Raw genomic sequence first — 18,245 nt, 5'->3', positions numbered from 1 at the left:
ATCCCGAGGAAGGTACCGGGAGCTCAGTGCACTCCCAGGAGACCGCTCACTAGCAACTTGCCGGCGCCGTGCCAGTCCAGAGCCCGCTTCTTCAGTCAAGCGGAGCCTACGGGATCTGCGGCACCTGCCCGGCCCAGGCCTGCGGGCCTCAGCTCCGGCGGCAGCGGCGGCGTTCCGGTGCGCGCGCGCGCTCAGCCAATCGCGTGCTCGCCCGCCCCCCGCCGCCGCGGTGAGGCTGGCGCCGGGAAGAGGAAGAGGAACATTCGCCCTCCTCCTCCCAGCGCGCGGGCGGCGGCGGCAGCGGCACCGGGGTCACGAACTCTGACCTTTCACTGACAAAAACAATAACAAAGCGCGGTCCCTCCGCGACCCCGGCGGCGCCAGGGCCCGGCCCGCCGCCCCGCTCCGCACCGGCCCGCCGCGGCGTCCCGGCCGCTCGAGCCCCCGGGCTCCTGCCCTCCGGCGCACGCCCGGTCCGCGCCCTGCCCTCCGTACCGGGGGCGCCCGCCGCAGACACGGGACCTGCTCCGCGGTTGTTGTGGCGCCCAACCCTGAGGTAAGAGCAAGCCCGGCAAGCCGCGGCGCAGCGGAGAGCAGGCCTGCGCCGCCATGGAGGCCGCGGAGGCTGAACGCGGCCTTTTACCTTTGCCACGGGGCGGTGGCGGCGGCAGCGGGCGCTTTGCATAGTGGGCCGGGCCGCGCCCTCCCCTCCCCTCTCTTCCACTCCCCTCCCCGCCCGTGGCCGAGCCCGGCAAGCCGCTGTCTTGACCCGGCCGGCCGCGCGCCGCGGGGGCGGAGGGGGAATGTCCGCGGCCCCGCCTCACGCCTGGCCCTCCGCCAGCGCCGCCATCTTGTTCCCGCGGCGCCGGCCGGCCAGGCTCCCCTCCGCGCGCGCCTGGCCTTCTCGCTTCTTCCTGTGTTCCCCGCTCCTCACCCCAGCACTCCCCGCCTGCCGTTGGCTGACACCCTGGACCAACCGCCGTTTTTCCGGACTAGGAGGATGGAAGGGAGGGAGGGAGGGAGGCGTGGGCAGGGCACGACCTCTTGAGTGACGGCCAGGCTGGCCAATCGTCCCCCGTATAGGAGGGCCACGGCCTGCGGCGCCGCCCCCGGGGGCTGTGCTGGTTGGTTCAGGTGGGAGAGGGAGGTCCCGGGGGCTGATAGTGCGGGGGTGTGAAGCCGGGCGGGCCAGCCTCTGAGGAACTCGGTGGGTCTAGGGCTGGGAAGCTGATGATGCTTTTTGAACCCATGGCGCGACCTGGAGGGAAGAGCTCGTCGGCACACGGAGGCTCTTCGGGGTTCGCGTTTTCCTCACGACTCTGGACGGAGTCCCTCTCGCGGGCTCAATTTCAGTTAATGAAATTGGGACACCAGGCGTTCTTGCCAAGCCGCGCCTCTCTCCTCAGCATTGTTTGAGGGATTATTTTCTGAAAATGGAGTCCAAGCTACTCTGCGAGCCTCAAAGTAATTTGCAAATGGTGGTGTTAGTTTGTTGTAGTTTTTTGTTTGGTTTTTTGGGCCATTGAGTAACATCCCTAGTCCCAAAATGGTGATTTGGAAAAATATGATAAGGAACCAACAGGAGTGGAAATTTTATGAGTTGGTTCCCTTTCCTTCGTTCATTAAACACAGATGTGCATAGTTTTAGGCCCTAGGAATACTTCCAGAGATTAAACTGACCTGGTAAAGGAGACATTCTCCCCCAGGGTTTTGGATGCTGAAGGCACACAAAGGCTCAGAATGGTCAGCTACAGGGAAGAAACTGGATGATGTGCTGCTGAAGGAATTGTGAGGGCATTAATTTAGATTGGATGACGAGGAAGTCAGGCTTCACTGAGAATGTGATGTTTGAATAGATTTCAGGAAAAGAGCTGGGTTCTGGATAGCAAGCTTGAAGACGGGAAAGGAAGGCTTGCCCACACTTGTTGAATAACTTGTTAATGATAACGAAGTGCTGCATATTTAATTGGCTGTTGGGGTAGCATGACCAGCAAGAAAATGTCCATTATACTAAGCAGGGAATTTGAATTGGACTTCAGTAGACATTCTTTTAACATTTATTTTTCAAAGAGAAAATTGATTGATGCTATGAAGTTACTGGAAATCTCATTTGTTTATCAAAGTGAAAAGCAAATTTAAAAAAAAATGTCAGCTTCCGTTGGAAAGTCTGGTAACTAAAATATTTGTGTATATAACATGTAGGAAGCCTCAAGCTTCATCCCTAGCACTGCATAAACTCAGGTAGTGGTGCATATCAGTAATCCCAGTACTGGGGAGCTGGAGGCAGGATCAGAAGTTTCAGTGTCATCTTTGGCTACATAAGAGTTTTAAGGCCAGCCTGGGCTATAAGATCTGGAACCCAAAATGAAATATTTGAAATTAAGCTATCTTTTTAATAATATTAGCAGTCACCGTTTTAATTCTTTCTTTGGATATTTCAAGAGACAGTATAAATTAAGCCAAGCAAACATTTCCAAAAAGAGATTGGACTAAGCTGTCCTAAAGTGATTGACAGCCTAGTGGATTCTACATTGTGAATTTTAAGGTTTTCCTGGATGTTTGAGGATAGAATGTTCACGGAATAAAGTGACTCCCCAAAGCATGGTGGCTCTTCCTTTTTTGGATTTTCTCTTTCCAAAAGCTGGAGATTTTAAAATTACAATGCAATTGATACTGTAATAATATCAGATCTTTTAAGGATGCAGACCCTTCTTTCAGGCACATGGGTAAGAAACATGTTACCTTAGTTTCTTTTAACAGCAAGAATAGCCTTCAAGGCTGTTTAACCACAAAGGGGCATTCTAATAGGAGACACAGCTATCAATATACAACTGAAGTTTTCTTCAGTTACTTTGTATCTAACTCCTTGTCAGTTTGTAGTTAATCACACTTTTAAGAAGAGACCCATCCAGGTATGGTAGTGGCTTAAGACTTTGATTTACCACATACAAGAGGCCGAGTAGGATCTGTGTCAACAGTCTCTTCTCTTTACAAGAGGAGTTCTGGAAAGTTTGGAGATTTTTTTTGTTGTTGTTTTTGTTTAGTTCTGTTGTTTTGTTTTGAGATGTTGCCTAGGTTGGCCTTTTAACCCTGGCCCTTAGTGATCCTCCTCTGTTAGCTTCTGAGCAGCTGAGACTTTAAATTGGCTGTGCTACCATGCCTAGGTGGAGAAGTTTTTAATACAAGGAACCAAATGACCTGGTGTGGTAGAAGGATTTTGGGTCGTGGACTCAGAAAAACCTGGTTCCAGAATCTTCAGTAAGTAGTCTTTTTGAGGTTTATACATTTATAAACTGGGAAAAGGGGAGGCAACACAAAGATGGAAGGTAGTGGGTGAGGAGTTGCCCTAGTAACTGCAGACCATGTGAGGTTGGTGAGATGGCCTGCATTTTGCTTGAGTGGCTCCACATACTAAGGTTCACATTTGGGTATTTGCCTTTTGAGTTCTCCTGTGTGTCATTTACTCCAAAGGTTTGAAGTATCAGAGTGGACACCAATAGGGATCATCTATGAAGGGAACTTTGCATCTCAAGGGGACTGAAGCTAGTTTGGGTCACATAATGAGTTCCAGGCTTGAAACCCTGTATTGAAAAATGGAGTAGGAAATGGCCCTGAAGCTCACCGAAGTCAGCCTCTCGCCTGATACAAATTCCTTCCATTTTAGTGTGTGTCGCTTTATTACTGACTATGAAAAGCTGCTTTATTTTTTGAGACAGGGCCTCATTATGTAGCCCTGGGTAGCCTGGAACTCTCAGAGATTCATTTGCCTGTGCCTCTTGAGTGCTGGGATCAAAGGTATATGTTACTATATGACTTTCTGTGTGTGATTGTCATCTGAAATCCATATTTCTGTCACACACTATAGAAGATGTTTTTTTTTCTTTTCTTTTCTTTTCTTTTTTTTTTTTTTTTTTTTTTTGTCTTTGGAAGTTTAACTTGCCAAAAGGCTGACATTCTCTGTCATTCTTTGCTATCTTGTTCCTTCCCCATAACCTTTGACACTTTCCGTGAACTCTGGTAGCTAGGAAACTCCTCATTTCTGAAAACCTAGTGTTGGAAACAGAAAGAGCTTTCTACAAATGCATGACAGCCAGGGAACACTTTTAACTGGCACAGCTCACAGTGATGAGGAGGTGTGTATAGGGGGTACTGAAGCCTAACTCAGGACATTGGCATGGACATTTGTTTAGTGATAGTTTAGCCAGGTTCACACCCTGGCATCTGGGCTTCTTGAAGAGATGAGAAGTAAAATGCTAAGGACAGAAAATTAATAAGTTAGTGCACACTTTTAACTGGACTTGATTAAGCAGTCTTGGATTTTAGAAAGCATATGTTAATGAAATTCAGTTTCAGAGCAAAGTATGACTTACAGACAATAAAAAGTATCTCCTCCGTAATAATGAAAGACTTAAAATCCTTTAATAGGAGGTGTATTCACTGATGACAACCCCAAAGGTTTTTTGGAAATGTTAGAATTTAAACAGAGGAATTTTATTGCAAGATTATAATTTTCTCCAGTTTGCATTCATGGAAGGTGTGGAAGAATGTGCTTGGTCTGGAGCAAAGGGGCAGCTCTAAAGAGAAATGAGGCTGGTGGGACTGGACTCAAAGGTGAGCTCTCCAGGAACCTTCCTCGTTTACCTTTACTGCTCTATGTAGTAAGAAACAGCTATGCAGGGGCTAAAAAAGGTTCCTACCAAGCTACTTATAGGTGCCTTTTACATTCTAGCACTGACTGATTGGATGCCTCTTGAGAAATTGCTCAGTTCTGGAATGCTTCAGTATGCACTTTCCCTTGGTCTTATCTACAGTGACTCTGATTGTGTATTAGTAGAACATGTCAGAAATGACATTTATATTGCTCATGGTCCTCTCTCCCACACCTCTATTCTGCAGTAACACAAGTTTTACTAGATTGATAAAGTGAATGCCTAGTAACTATTGTTTTACCAAGGTGAAAAGCAGATGTCACAAGTGGTCCTCAGCTGAACAGGCTGGTGACTAGAATATATGTATTGACTTAGTACAATTTTAAGAAATGAGATTATTATAATTGTTTTTCAAGAGAAATGTAAGATACCCCCTTACATTGATTGAACCAGGTGTGGTAGTGCATATGTGATCCTAGCTCTGCATCTTCTAGTGTGTGACAGGAGGGTGAATGAATGAAAGTTAGTGATCAGACAATTAGTACTACTTATTATAGTTGGCAACAAAGTAAGAGACACTAAAATCTAAAGATTACAGAATGATGGGCCTACTTTAGCTGTGAGGTGGGAAGATGGCAGGTTTGAGGCCAACCTAAGCTACACGGTGAAATCCTATCTCAGAAAAGCAAAAACTAAAAAGCATATTACACATAGTTAAAAAACAAGCAAAAAAATCATCTTTGAAAATAGATAGATATTAGGAAAATAAAGGAAAGCTAATGATAACAGGGGAGGTGCATCAGTGACTTCAGGCTGTTGGTACTGTTGTTTTCTGGTGTGAATATATATTCTGTTAGTAGACAGTTATCATAATGTTAAGTTTGAGTACTTTTGTATTTATGTGTTGTAGTTCAGTAAAATTATTACTTAAAAGTGTTAAAAATTGCCAGGTAGTGGTGGTGCATGCCCTTAATCCCAGAATTTGGGATTTGAGTCTGAGGCCAGCCTGGTCTACAGTTTCAGGACAGCCAGGCTACACAGAAAAACCAACAACAACAGGAACAAAGATGTTAAAAAGTATCTTCACTTATTTTCATCTTAACAATTCTGATCAGTATAATTATTGTATAGCTAAAATATTAAAGTATTTTTGAATTCCTAAAATATTGTAGTAGAGCTAGTTTATAAATTTCTGACAGTAAGTAGTACTGAAGTATGTAGCATAGAAATTGGCAGTTATTTAATTAGTTATTAAATGTTCTAGCCTATGATGAAAGAGATAAGTAACTGATACCCTGCTGCTGGTTTTCTTCTTTGATTTTTTTTTTTTTTGTTTTGTTTTGTTTTTCTTGGGAAGTTATTTTGAAGTATAGTATCTAGAGATAATAGTGTAAGTTTTAAAGTCAGAGTGGTATGAGTTGGGATACTAGTACTTCATTAGCAGCTGGATCACTTTAAACATGATTCTTTGTGTGTCTGTTCTTCTGATTTCCTTGTTGGAGCTTGGACATCATACTCAGGTGTGCTGAGGATCAAAACATAACTAGTTTGACAGAAATATGTCATTGGTGCCCAGAAGTCTGTCGTCCTTTCCAGTTGTCTACCCCTAGCTCATTCTAACAGAAACAGAATCAACATCACCATTATTACACTTAAGTTGTTGGTAGGATGAGGAAGTCATCCACAGTGTGAAAATGTTAGGAGCAGTCTCCACATACACAAACCTGTAGCAGTTCTGCAGTAGCATAGGAACAACATGGCTGTGAATGCCGCTGCTTTTCTGTGCTCTCTATTCCTTGCTCTCCCATCTCCCTCAGGAATGCTATTTATTCCTCCTTTTTCTTACTGGAAGAAGAAACTAGTCTTTGGGTGGACATGATGGGTAGGAAATCATGTGACCCAGAAGCTAAGTGATCATTTGAAGTCTTAAAAGCTTCAGGATTTCGATAACTGGTTGTAGATTTAAGCTTGGCCTTAGAGGCATCTAAAGAACTTGTTTTCTACTGAAGAACCTTTGTATTAAACTTTGATTTTTTTTCATGTCCTAACTCTAAATCCTTTCTTCCTTCCTTCCTTCCTTCCTTCCTTCCTTCCTTCCTTCCTTCCTTCCATGTATATGAGTACAGTGTTGCTGTCTTCAGACACAGCAGGATAGATCATTTGATCCTATTACAGATGGTTGTGAGCCACCATGTGGTTGCTGGAAATTGAACTCAGGACCTCTAGAAGAGTAGTCAGTGAGTGCTCTTAACCTCTGAGCCATCTCTCCAGCCTCTAACTCCAAATCCTAATTTGACATCTAATCTGTGTCTTCAAGTTTCTTATTTTATGTCATTTAAATTTTTATTTTTCTATGTATATAAATAGGTTCCTACATGGGTCTGACCTAGGCCCTCTGCACATATGTTACAGTTGTGTAGCTTGGTCTTCTTGTGGGACTCCTAACAGTGGGAGTGGGGGCTGTCTTTGATTCCTTTTTCCTGTTTTGGGGACTCTTTTCCTCTTACTGGGTTGTCTTATCCAGCCTTAATATGAGAGGAAGTGCCTAGTCTTATTGTAACTTGATAGGCCATGTTTGGTTGATACACCTGAAAGGCCTATCCTTAATCTGAAGGGAAATGGAGGAGGTATGAGGTTAGAGGTGTGAGGGGGAGACTGGAAAGGGAGGAGTGAAACTGTGGATGGGAAGAAATATATAAGAGAATAAATAAAATTTTAAAATGTAAAAAAAAAAGGTTTCTAACAGAATATACTTAAAATGAAATTCTATCCAGTAGTATCTTTTTTAAAAGACAGGGTCTTGCTATGTAGATCAACTGGCCTTGAATTCACAGACACTGGTTTACCTCCTAAATGCTGAGATTAAAGGTGTGTGCCATCAGGAAGGCCAGTTGATATTTTTCAAATGATCGTTCAATACTGCTTTTTTTGGGGTTAGGTTCTCTTAACCCTAATCCTGGAACTTACTAGAACAGACTAGTTTTAAACAGTAACAGGGTATCAGTTACTTATTTTTTAACCTTTTTCCTTTTTTTAAAAATACACATTTATTTTATATTTGAGTACACTGTTGCTGTCTTCAGACACACCAGAAGAGGGCATCAGATCCCATTGCAGATGGTTGTGAGCTACCATGTGGTTGCTGGGAATTGAACACAGGACCTCTGGAACAGCAGTTAGTGCTCCGAACTGCTGAGCCATCTCTCCAGCCCCTATTTATTTCTTTCATTCATAGGCTAGAACATTTAATAACTAATTCAAACAATTGAAAATTTCTAAATCTTACACTTGGGATCAAAAAGGCATGCTCACTACACATGACCTTGATCCCTCCCCTGCCCTTTTTTTCCTTTTTACTTCCTAAGACAGGGTTTCTATGTGTAGCCTTGGCTGTTACAGAACTTACTCTTTAGACTAGGCTGGCCTCAAACTCAGATCCACCTGCCTCTGCCTCCTGAGTGCTGGGTTAAAGGTGTAGGCCACCACTGCCTAAACTTGATTTATTTTTAATTATTTCAGATTATACCCTAATTCAGCCCTTTTGTTTTGCCCAGCTTGCAGCTTAACATTGTGAATTATAGTTGGTCTGTGGTTGTTTATACAACATACAACTTTAGTTTCACAGCTTTAATTTCTGCCTTCATGTTTTTGTTTTTTTAGAAGGTAAAAGCAGCACCTTCAACAAATAGTAGCTGTAATATATTCTGAGTTCCAGGTTCAATATAACCATTTTATGCTTAGTTTTGACAGTCTGATGTGGTTAGCATTAGAGAGATCAGCTTAGTGCCTGAGCCTCACAACCAGGGAGACTTTCAGGACAATAGGCACTTTGAATACTGTTAAGTTGTTCAAGAAGGCAGTGCATAAGTACCAGTGATTTGGATCACTAGATCATGGAAGGAATTAGGTTCCTAGACTCCAGTTACTGAAGACAATTTCTCTATTGCTGAGTGGCACATCTTATCCTCCCTGGCCCCTGAGAGAGAGACCTGTTGTTCTCAAGAGCCTGACTGGCTGTGTTAGGGTTTAATCCGCCTGCTTAACTGAAGAAAGGGTCTCCTCAGCTGTCAGTCTTCTGTGAGTCTGGAAGAGTTCATTTGTGCTCTTGCTACCCTGTGGTCTGTACCGCTCACTGTATTTTTACTCACTGTGTCCTGCTGTCATGTACTGCTCAGGATAACTTGTTATTTCAAATTCATTGTAAGGATTTACCTTTATTTCTTACTGTTGTCATGGATTCTTTACTGGCTTTTGTCTGCAGTATTCTTTTTCCTGTCACCTCCACCCTGCTATTAAAAAAGTTTCTTTTGTTGAAGATCAGATATGATCATGTTAAAGCTATTGATGGCTCCCCAGCATCCAGTGTCAGCCTGTGACCTCTCCCATAGTTTTTGGCATATCAGTTGCTGTTCCTCAAATAACTCAATTCTCTGCCAGACTTGCTAGTTTCTTAGGAACTGTCCTTCCTTTGATAAATTCTTAAAACCTAGTTTAAACATAGATGTGGAGAACAACTTGAAGTAGATTCTTTCCTTTTACCATGTGTATCCAGGGGATCTAACTCAGGCTGTCAGGCTTGAGGACAAGTGCTTTTACCCAGGAGGCATCTTACTAACTCCTCTTTAAGATGTCATTAGCTCCCCAGCAGAAGTAGTTACTTCTCCTTGGGATACTCATCATAGCCATTAAAGTTCATCAGGTTCATCAGAGACAAAGGACTTTCCCTTATTTTGTTAATTCTCAACCTTTCGATTATTGTCTGGTCATAGCAGTTACTTAATAAGAGTTGGTGGGCTATTTGAGACTTACCACATTTTTTACTTATGCATGCATCTTGATAGCTCATTTGGCAATTAGTTGGGTTCTCACCCATCAACGTAACTCTGGGTACAATTTGAAGATTATTAGCTGAATGAGTCATCTTTGGGTTTCTATAGCCAGGACTAGCTGTATTCTGTCCACAATGCTTATTAATACAACACCAGCTGTTAGTTACTTTTGGTGTTGCTAAGCTCACCTCCACAAGCCAAGAAGGCCTTTTCTTTTTGATGCTTTTGATAAAAATCCATGTCTTTGACATTTCTCATCTCTTTCAATGAGCCACACATCTAGTTCTCCCAGGTCCCTAAAAGTTTATTTCTGTAGTAATAGGTTTTAGTTTTGTTGTTTCTAGATTTCAGTTATGAACTTAGTGACTGAATTTCCAGCTACCACTGTTCTTTGGAGCTTGTCATTTTGGGAAGGGAGATGCCCTCTAATTTAAAACTAATAACCCATACTTCGTTCCAAAGGCTCTGATCTCCCTCTCCCTTGTGACTTTTGTGTCTGTGGGATGTCCTGTGGTTGTATAGTGGTGAAAGAGTCTTGCCCACATTCTTTTTATTTCAGGAGTACCTAGTTAAAGGTACCTCACAGCTCTGTTTCCTGACATGTCTTGTGAGCTGGTTTTACTTTATTTTTTACATTGTGATGTCCCATAAGGAGAAGCTTCCTTCTTTCCTTCTCTTTCTTTCTTTCTTTCTTTCTTTCTTTCTTTCTTCCTTCCTTCCTTCCTTCCTTCCTTCCTTCCTTCCTTCCTTCCTTCCTTTTTACACAAGAATAGGATTTGGTTTATAACACATTTTTTAAACATGGTTAAATGCAGTTTTGAAACTCCCTCTAACTCAAACTGCTCTAGTTGAATGAAAGTCTTTCTGTTGAATCATGGTTGTCTGCAGTTTCTCTGCTTGTTCTTACTTTGTCTCAGAGGCATACATTGACATCAAGAATTTCAGGAATTCAAGAGATGGTTCAGAAGTGGGCAAGGCCTATAAAGTTGTGCTGGTGAAGTAATGGTGGTAGCAAACGGAAAGATAAATAGCCAGTGGTGGAATATAAATCCTGCCATTATATCTATACTCAGAAGGAAACCTGAGTTATGATGGCAGAGATGACATTACAGATCAGTGATGAAAGAAGAGTGACTCAGTACGTGGTGCTGGAAAATTTATGTCTGTGCCTGACTCATCTCACTCAAAAAACTAATGGGCACATGAATTAAGAGCTTAAAAAGTGAATGATAACATTATTTAGCATTTATATAATAAAATATGTACCATGATATCTTAAACCCTAGGGTAGGACAAAATGTCCTTAAAACATTTAGCAGGCTACCAGGGCTGGGAGATGGCTTGGGGTAAGTGCTTACAAGTCTGGTGGTATGAGTTCAATCTTTAGAACCCTTGTAAAGGCAGAAAAAAAGAATTAACTGCATTTGCCCTCTTCATATGTGTATCACCACATACACATGCTCCCCCTAATAAGTAAAAAAAGTAATACAAACTTCCAAAATATTGATCCACTCAGCATTAGTATCATACTGCTATTCATCAAGACATGCTAAAGAATAGGTGAAGACATTTACAAATGTATATACTTACACAAATAGTATCCAGAATGCTTAGCTTTTTAAAGCTTAACAGACTATTTCTTAGCTTAATATTTATACACGTGGTTATTAGAATTATTTTGAGACTCATAACTATCTGTATATGAGTACACTATTACTGTCACCAGAAGAGGACATTGGATCCCATTACAGATGGTTGTGAGCCACCATGTAGTTGCTGGGAATTGAACTCAGAATCTCTGGAAGAACAGTCAGTGCGCTTAACCACTGAGCCATCATCTCTCCAGCCCTACTCATAACTATCTTAAGTTGATTGTCCCTGCAGATTTAAAGTGGTTCATGGTAGGGGTACAGTTTGGTGATAGAGTGCTTTCCTAGCAGGTTTAAAGTTGTGAATTTGGTCCTTAACAATATAAAACAAAAGCAAAAATAAGCCCATAAAAATGGACCATTGCAATAAGTTTTCTGAGTTACTAAACTTGAAATTCAGGCAGTTATCTATGGAATATTTTTAGGAACCCCCATTAAAGAATAGGTCTTTGAAAGAATGTTCTACTGTTTCTATATTATTCAGGAATAATTCTCTACCAGTGTTCGAGTGTATTTAGAGTCATCTATTTTTACTTAAATGCTTTATTATATTTATTTAAAAATTTATATTTACTTAAATACTTAAATATTTTTACTTAAACTACAGTTAGCAGCAGAAGCACTTATTATGTTTCATAGTTATAAAATTATTAGTTGTGGCTGTTTGTCTGGATTTATTTCTTGCCATATGCTACCTACTGGTTATCATTATTTTCTTTGTAGAAGAGTGCAAGTCTAGACCTCACACATGTAGCTGTGTTACAGCTTACTTGTCTGCATATCTTAAATGTTGCTTTCCTTTCTTTTTCTGTTTCTCTAAGTTGGAACCAAATCATAGCAAGAACAAAGCATGTGATAGAGTCTAGATTTGTTCCTCAGTCCCATATACCCTGGAAGAAAAGGCTTTAGAGTGAGAAGACTAGCCCCTATAGCTCTTGCCTGGCCATATTCTATGGAGGTGAATCACTGTTACCTGTGACCTGGTATCCTGTCCCTGTTGGTGCAGTACCTGTGCTTATAGTCTTTTCATGTCGTCAACCACAGTCTCACACTTCATTTACCACTCATGTAGGCAGTGAAACAATCTAAATGGAAATTAAAGTTATAGAATCAGTTACCTAATAGTGCGTAGAAAAATACAGAAAATGGCCACAGTTAAAAAGCTTGGAGAGCTGTGCCTCATAAGTAGGAATGCTATAAAAAGGTGCTTTGTGAAACTATTCATTATATAATAGTTTAAGCAAACAAATGAACTAATTGTTTATCTGTGTATATTATGCATAGATATATTGTACAGTAACATTGTACAGTTATATGCAAATTAAACATAATTCTGCTAGAGCTTGTTTTCCTGTTTAGCCTGGGACCTATCCAGATAATGAATCGTCCCAAAGAAATCCTGGCTTTTAAAAAGTGTCTAGGGGATACTCACGGAACTGTCTTGTTTGTGACCAGAAGAGATGGAGGGTCAGCAGTGACTGTGTTTAAGTGACTCTGACCTAGGAGGCTATCAGACATTTAGATGATCTTCCTCAAATTTTGCAAATGATGGCATCAATATATTTTTTTTATTAGTGAGACCCTGTCTCAAATATATATTAATAAATTGAAGAGTACCTAGTCAGCATATTCTTTGTCTCTCTTTGTTGGTGTATTGTTTGTCTTTCGGCTTGTAAATGAGGTGTGTAATCTGGATATGGTCTTGCTTCTCATATTGCCACTAGTAATAAAAGGTTAGTTGATAGCAATCTAGCAAGCTAGTATTCTGCCCAAAGTTACTTCATGGTTTTCTCAGATAGCCACCATTTTACTCAGTGTACTGTGACAAAAAGGTATGTGAAGTTTCCACCTCTCTGAGAGGTTAAACCAAGATCTGATAAGTCCCCTATTCCTCTGCATTTATATCTGCTAAGAGAAATTTCCCAATTGAAATGTTTCTACAAAAGTTGGTACATTAATTTTATGGCATATCTAGATTTAATTACCCTGCTGGCTTTGTTTCCTATGGAAGGCATGGTCCTTGTAAGACAGTATCAAAGATGAATTCTGATGAGTGATAATTTTCAAGTAGCCTGGTTTTCCACACCTGATAGAAGTTGCTGCATTTTTCCAAACAGGTTCTCTAATGATCTTGCTTCACCATGGCTACAAATATGGAGGGGCTGGTTCAGCACAGAGTGGGGACCCAGCAGGTGGCTGAGGTGAGTGACAGGGGCTAGCACAATAGCTGGCACCCTTGCTTTTGAAAGGGTAGAAATCAGTATGCTCTGTGGTTTTCAAAACAGTCCCAAGGAAGTCAGCACATGATTCAAATCTAAAGCAGGGTGCTGACAGTAAATACAAATAAAAATGACAAGAGCAGCTGTTAGTAAGATCATCTGCATGGTGGGGTGGTTGTGTACAATAAGATGGCTTGGAATTGTATCTCAGCCTCAAGTCAACAATCTTATTCTTATTGTGCAGTAATCTTAACTCTAAGGCTGTGTCTTGGTTTCTTATATACTTGTTCCTGCACATTGGTAGACCAGATTGCTTAATCACTGCCACTGTACTCAGGGGCATTCATCACACCAGTTAAGGAGTACCAGTAAGTGTAACAGTGTGTGCACTAGATGGCCCTTCAATGACAAGCATTTATCAGACAGATCTAGGTAAGTGTAGTGAGGAATTTTGTGGCAAATTCTAGAGAGGTTAACATGAGGAGAAACTGAGGAAAAGGGATCAAGGCATAAAACAGCTTGGTGCCTGCAGGCAACATTAGGTGTAGAGGGGTATAGTCAGGGCCAGACCTTGAAAAGTGTCATTATTCTATCATCATTAATAGCATACTTAAATATCCAGTAAACCAGACCCTTTGCAAGGATAACTCTGATAAACTTTTGAGGTTGGTTACTGTTATCATTTTATAGATGAGAAACCATGCCACAAAACAAGTTGTTAGCCAAGAGCTTATTGCAGCAAAATGGGATTCTGACATAGTCTTTGCAGTTTTTATAAAGTTTATACTACAACTATAAACCCTTAGAAGAAATGAAGATTTACGTTTTTGAATTACATTTCTGAAGACAAATTTACAAATTTACCAAAGAATGGATATCCAAAGAAAAGACATGTGTAAAATGTATGTATGTTTTGCCTGAATTTGTGTCTGTGCACTATATGTGTACAGTGCTTGCAGAGGTCAAAAGAGGTATTGAGTCCCCAGGAACTAGAGTTAAAACAATGATTATGAACTGCCATGTGAGTGCTAAGAATTGAACCCTAATCCTCTGGAAGAGCAGCCAATGCTTTTAACTATTGAGCCATTTCTCTAGCCCCTAGAAATATATTTTTAAAGAAATATATTAAAACTATGAAAATGGTGAGGCTTAACTGCTTGCTTTGCTTTCATTCATGACAGGAATAATTATCTTGATAATAATTGTTTGTTTTTTCAAATATTCAGTTTTATTTTCACTTAGTAAGGATTTCTTGTTGAGGTTGACTTGATGGGAATGCACACAGTCCTAAAAGGCCATCATGAATTCTTTAGGAGAAGAAATTAACATTAATATCAATTTCATGTATACATTCATGGAGTCATACATATAAACTAGCTAAAGTTTACCCCTAGGTACCATTCCTACCCTCATAGTTCCTCTTAGATCTGTGGAGAAAGTCTAAATCTTAACAACCTTCATTGCTCTTTTATCATCAGGGCTTATATCTTCATTGTATAAAACTCATTGTTTCCATGTAGGGAAATGTGTATAAATTGAGCTCGCAGCTCTGAAATAGCAGTCACTACTAGAAAGGACATATCCTCAGTGGGGAAGAAAGCAGACATCCCTCCAGGGTCAGGTTTCTGAGTCTTGGATTGCCTAAGTCTTATGAATTAAATGTATTTCTCTGCTTGCTCTGTTAGGAACTAGACAGATACATTCTCATGTCCTTGTCAAAAGTAATACATATATTATCACATGATTTTAGGCCAATATTACTATAGACTTGAAACAGCAAACATAGTAGACTCTTGAATCAGGTCTGTTTCACCCTGTCCTTACCCTTCTGTCTTAATTAATATCTTATTTTACTTTCTGCTTATAAAAATGTCTTTGCCCTGTTAGTTCTTGACTTATCAAGTGTAGACAATGTCTTTTTTTCCTTTAAGAATGTTTTCTTTGCTATAAAACTATATAGAGTTTTGAGTGTTGTGATTCATTATGGTAACCCTCCATTTTATTAGACTTTAAAAAAATTTAAATATATGAGTATTTTTATGTATATGTGTATTTTGCCTGACATGAGTTCAGATGCCTCATACCCACATATAAAAAGCAGCAGGATGTGGCAGTGTATACCTGTAATTCTAGCAACAGTTAGTTGAAGAAAGGGGGATCCTGAGGTCTTGTTGGCTAGGCAATGTAGCTGAATCCATGAGCTCTAGGTTTAGTGAGAGACGCTATCTCAAAAAATAACAAACTAATGTGGGTGGCTGGGAGATGGTTAAGTTTCTAAGTTATTGAGGAAAGGGTTAATTCAGCTTATACTTACACAGCACTGTCTATCATTGAAGTCAGGGCAGGAACTCACACAGGACAGGATTCTTGAGGCAGGAGCCGGTGCAGAGGCCATGAAGAGATTCTGTGCACTGGCTGCTTTCTTACAGAACCCAGAACCATCAGCCCAGAGATAGCTCCACCCACAGTGGACTGGGTTCTCTCCCATTGATCACTAATTGAGAAAATGCTTTATAGCTAGATTGTGAGAGATGGCCCTTCATTTTCTGTCTTTTGCTAGTTTATGTAACATTGGAATTGGTGTTTCTGTAATACTCATAGAATTTGCCTGTAAAACTTATAGAGCTTGAAGGGATTTTTAAGTACTTTTTAAACAATAATAAAATAAGATTATTCAAAGTACCAAACTTTAGTACTTTATGTAGACTTGAAGGGTAACCTTCATTGGAAGTTCTTTAATTGTAAAAAGAAAATCAGATATAAGAAGGCCACCACCTGTATTCCCTTACCTACCTCCTCCACCCCAATTAAGGTTGCTATTATTCTCTGCGAGTTTATTATCTACAGACCTAGCTCTTTACCACATAAAAAGTAAGGTTCAATAAGACCAACACTTTTGTTATATTTACTGTTGTGTTCCTGGGTCCTATACATTGGCTTGAATTATAATGAGCACTTAGATTTTGCTTGTTGAGCTAGGCATAGTAGTCATTTAAGAGTAGGTATGTTTGAGGCCAGTGTGATACAGTTTTAGACCAGCCAGAGCGGTGTGGTTTGACCTGTCTCAAACAGTAATATAGAATTTGCTTTTTGGATGAATAAGTTTTTTGGTCTTTTAAAATATACATTTATTCAGTTTTGCCCACAGTGTTTGTATTACTTTGTGTTTCTATAATGCTGTTTTACAGAATATTCTATCTGCAGCTTGCTATATAGACTGCAAGAACATAATTTCCTAGCTGTCTTATATTGTATAGTAGAACATAGCATGCCTTACCAACCCATTACCTAGTATGGGGGACATATAGTTACTCTAACCTTTCTCTGTTATAAATTATAAGAGATAATTCATAAAGAATATTAGGTTATGGGGAGGTGGATGGATGGACAGGAAGAGTGAGATAAATTTTGCATAAAATGAGGCAGAGCCACACTAGAGAACAGGCCTAATGGCTTGAGTATCTGATGGGCTGTCATCTTCCATGGAACTATAAATAGCTGGCATTTTCTGCTTCTGCAGGTGGTGGTCTTTCCCACCAGATCCTTAATGAGGAGATCTTTGCTATATCTTAGAAATATATATGGAATTTATTGGGATGATTTACAGGCTGCAGTCCAACTAATCAAACAGTGGCTAGCTGGGGATGGAAAGTCCAAGAATCTTGTAGTTGCTCAGTGCCATGAGGCTCTGTGTTTCAGCTGGTCTTCTTTATAAGCTGGGATCCTGAAGTAAATTCAAACAGATGTACTGGCAAGTAAGTATAAGCAGGCAAAGAACAAACCCTTCCTTCATCTTTATTGTAGGCCTTCAACAGAAGGTCTGGCCCAGATTAAAAGTATGCCTCAAAATCTGGATTAAAGACATGTGTGTCTTCCAGCTTCAAGATTTGGGTCACAAGTGTGCCCTCCATTTCTGGATTGTAGTTCACTCCAGATATAGTCAAGGTGACAACTGGGAATAGTTATCATAGGTGCTTATAAAGCCAGAACCCATAAGGCCATTTCCAATTGGGAGCTAGTATATATCCTGGTGTACTTTCTGCCTGTGTGTACCTAAAACTGCACAGATGATGTGCAGGTGGGGCAACCAGCCTTGTTTAGTGTAGTGAAAACACTTATCTTACATGACAGCAGTCCCCACCATTCCAGAAACTCATCAGTTTTTGGGCAAATGGGCTTATAGGTTAACTTTAGCTCTTCGAGACAGCAAACAAGTCCATTCCACTGTTCTTGGTGAATATAGTGCAGACCATATGTTGTTGTCTGTGCTTCAGAGACTCCATATCTATAGAAATATTAGCTTTGGCATATTGAAGTTGAAGATGCTATATGCAGACTGTCCATATTCTTCAAATCTTCTCTCTATGCCATGTAGTTTTAAAATTGCTTCTAGTTGTTTGTTCTCATAGTAACATTGTGCAAAGGTGATTTGTAAAGGGAAGGGAGAGGGTTTAACAAAGCCACAGGAGTCTAGGTGAAGGGAAACCTTGGTAAAATGACATACATCTTCCCAGAAGTAGGTCTTCATGGTAGTCAACAGACTGCTTCAGCAGCTAGCTGGCAGAAACACTTTGATTTGCTTCCTTGGTTACAGTGAATGAATGATAGGATACTTGACCTTCAGCTAAGCAGGGTCACAGAAAGGGCATCTTTAAACAGCTTGTCTGGTATGGTAAATAAAATCAGCACAGCAGAGTTTGAAGGATATCCACCAACCCCTTGCTGATTTGGTTACTATTTAGATTGGGAAGTTGCTGAGGGAAAAAAAATGTAAAGCTGCTGGGAACAATAGGCTGGTAAGTGTGTGTGTGTGTGTGTGTGTGTGTGTGTGTGATTGTATGTTCACACACACACGTGATGGTGGGGTGGGAGGAAGAGAAGAAAGCAAACCAGTGGGGT

At 40.8% G+C, this 18,245-nt stretch overlaps 1 protein-coding gene across 3 annotated transcripts in view; it reads left to right on the top strand.

The window, feature by feature from the left end:
• Positions 1 to 262: 262 nt before the first annotated feature.
• The window catches only part of NR2C2 (nuclear receptor subfamily 2 group C member 2), a 49,433-nt gene continuing 31,450 nt past the window's right edge, over positions 263 to 18,245 (top strand). The window contains exons 1-2 of one of the 3 annotated variants that reach the window (XM_080914387.1): positions 3,233 to 3,258; positions 13,245 to 13,328. The gene's annotated coding sequence lies outside the window, so the exon portion shown is untranslated. Of the gene's footprint in view, positions 557 to 3,232; positions 3,259 to 13,244; positions 13,329 to 18,245 lie in introns of those variants that run through there. The other 2 variants (XM_080914388.1, XM_080914389.1) reach the window with 2 other exon arrangements.

This window comes from Micromys minutus (genome assembly GCF_963924665.1).
Source record: "Micromys minutus genome assembly, chromosome: 3".
Taxonomy (NCBI): domain Eukaryota; kingdom Metazoa; phylum Chordata; class Mammalia; order Rodentia; family Muridae; genus Micromys; species Micromys minutus.
This window is presented reverse-complemented; position numbering and strand designations above follow the sequence as displayed.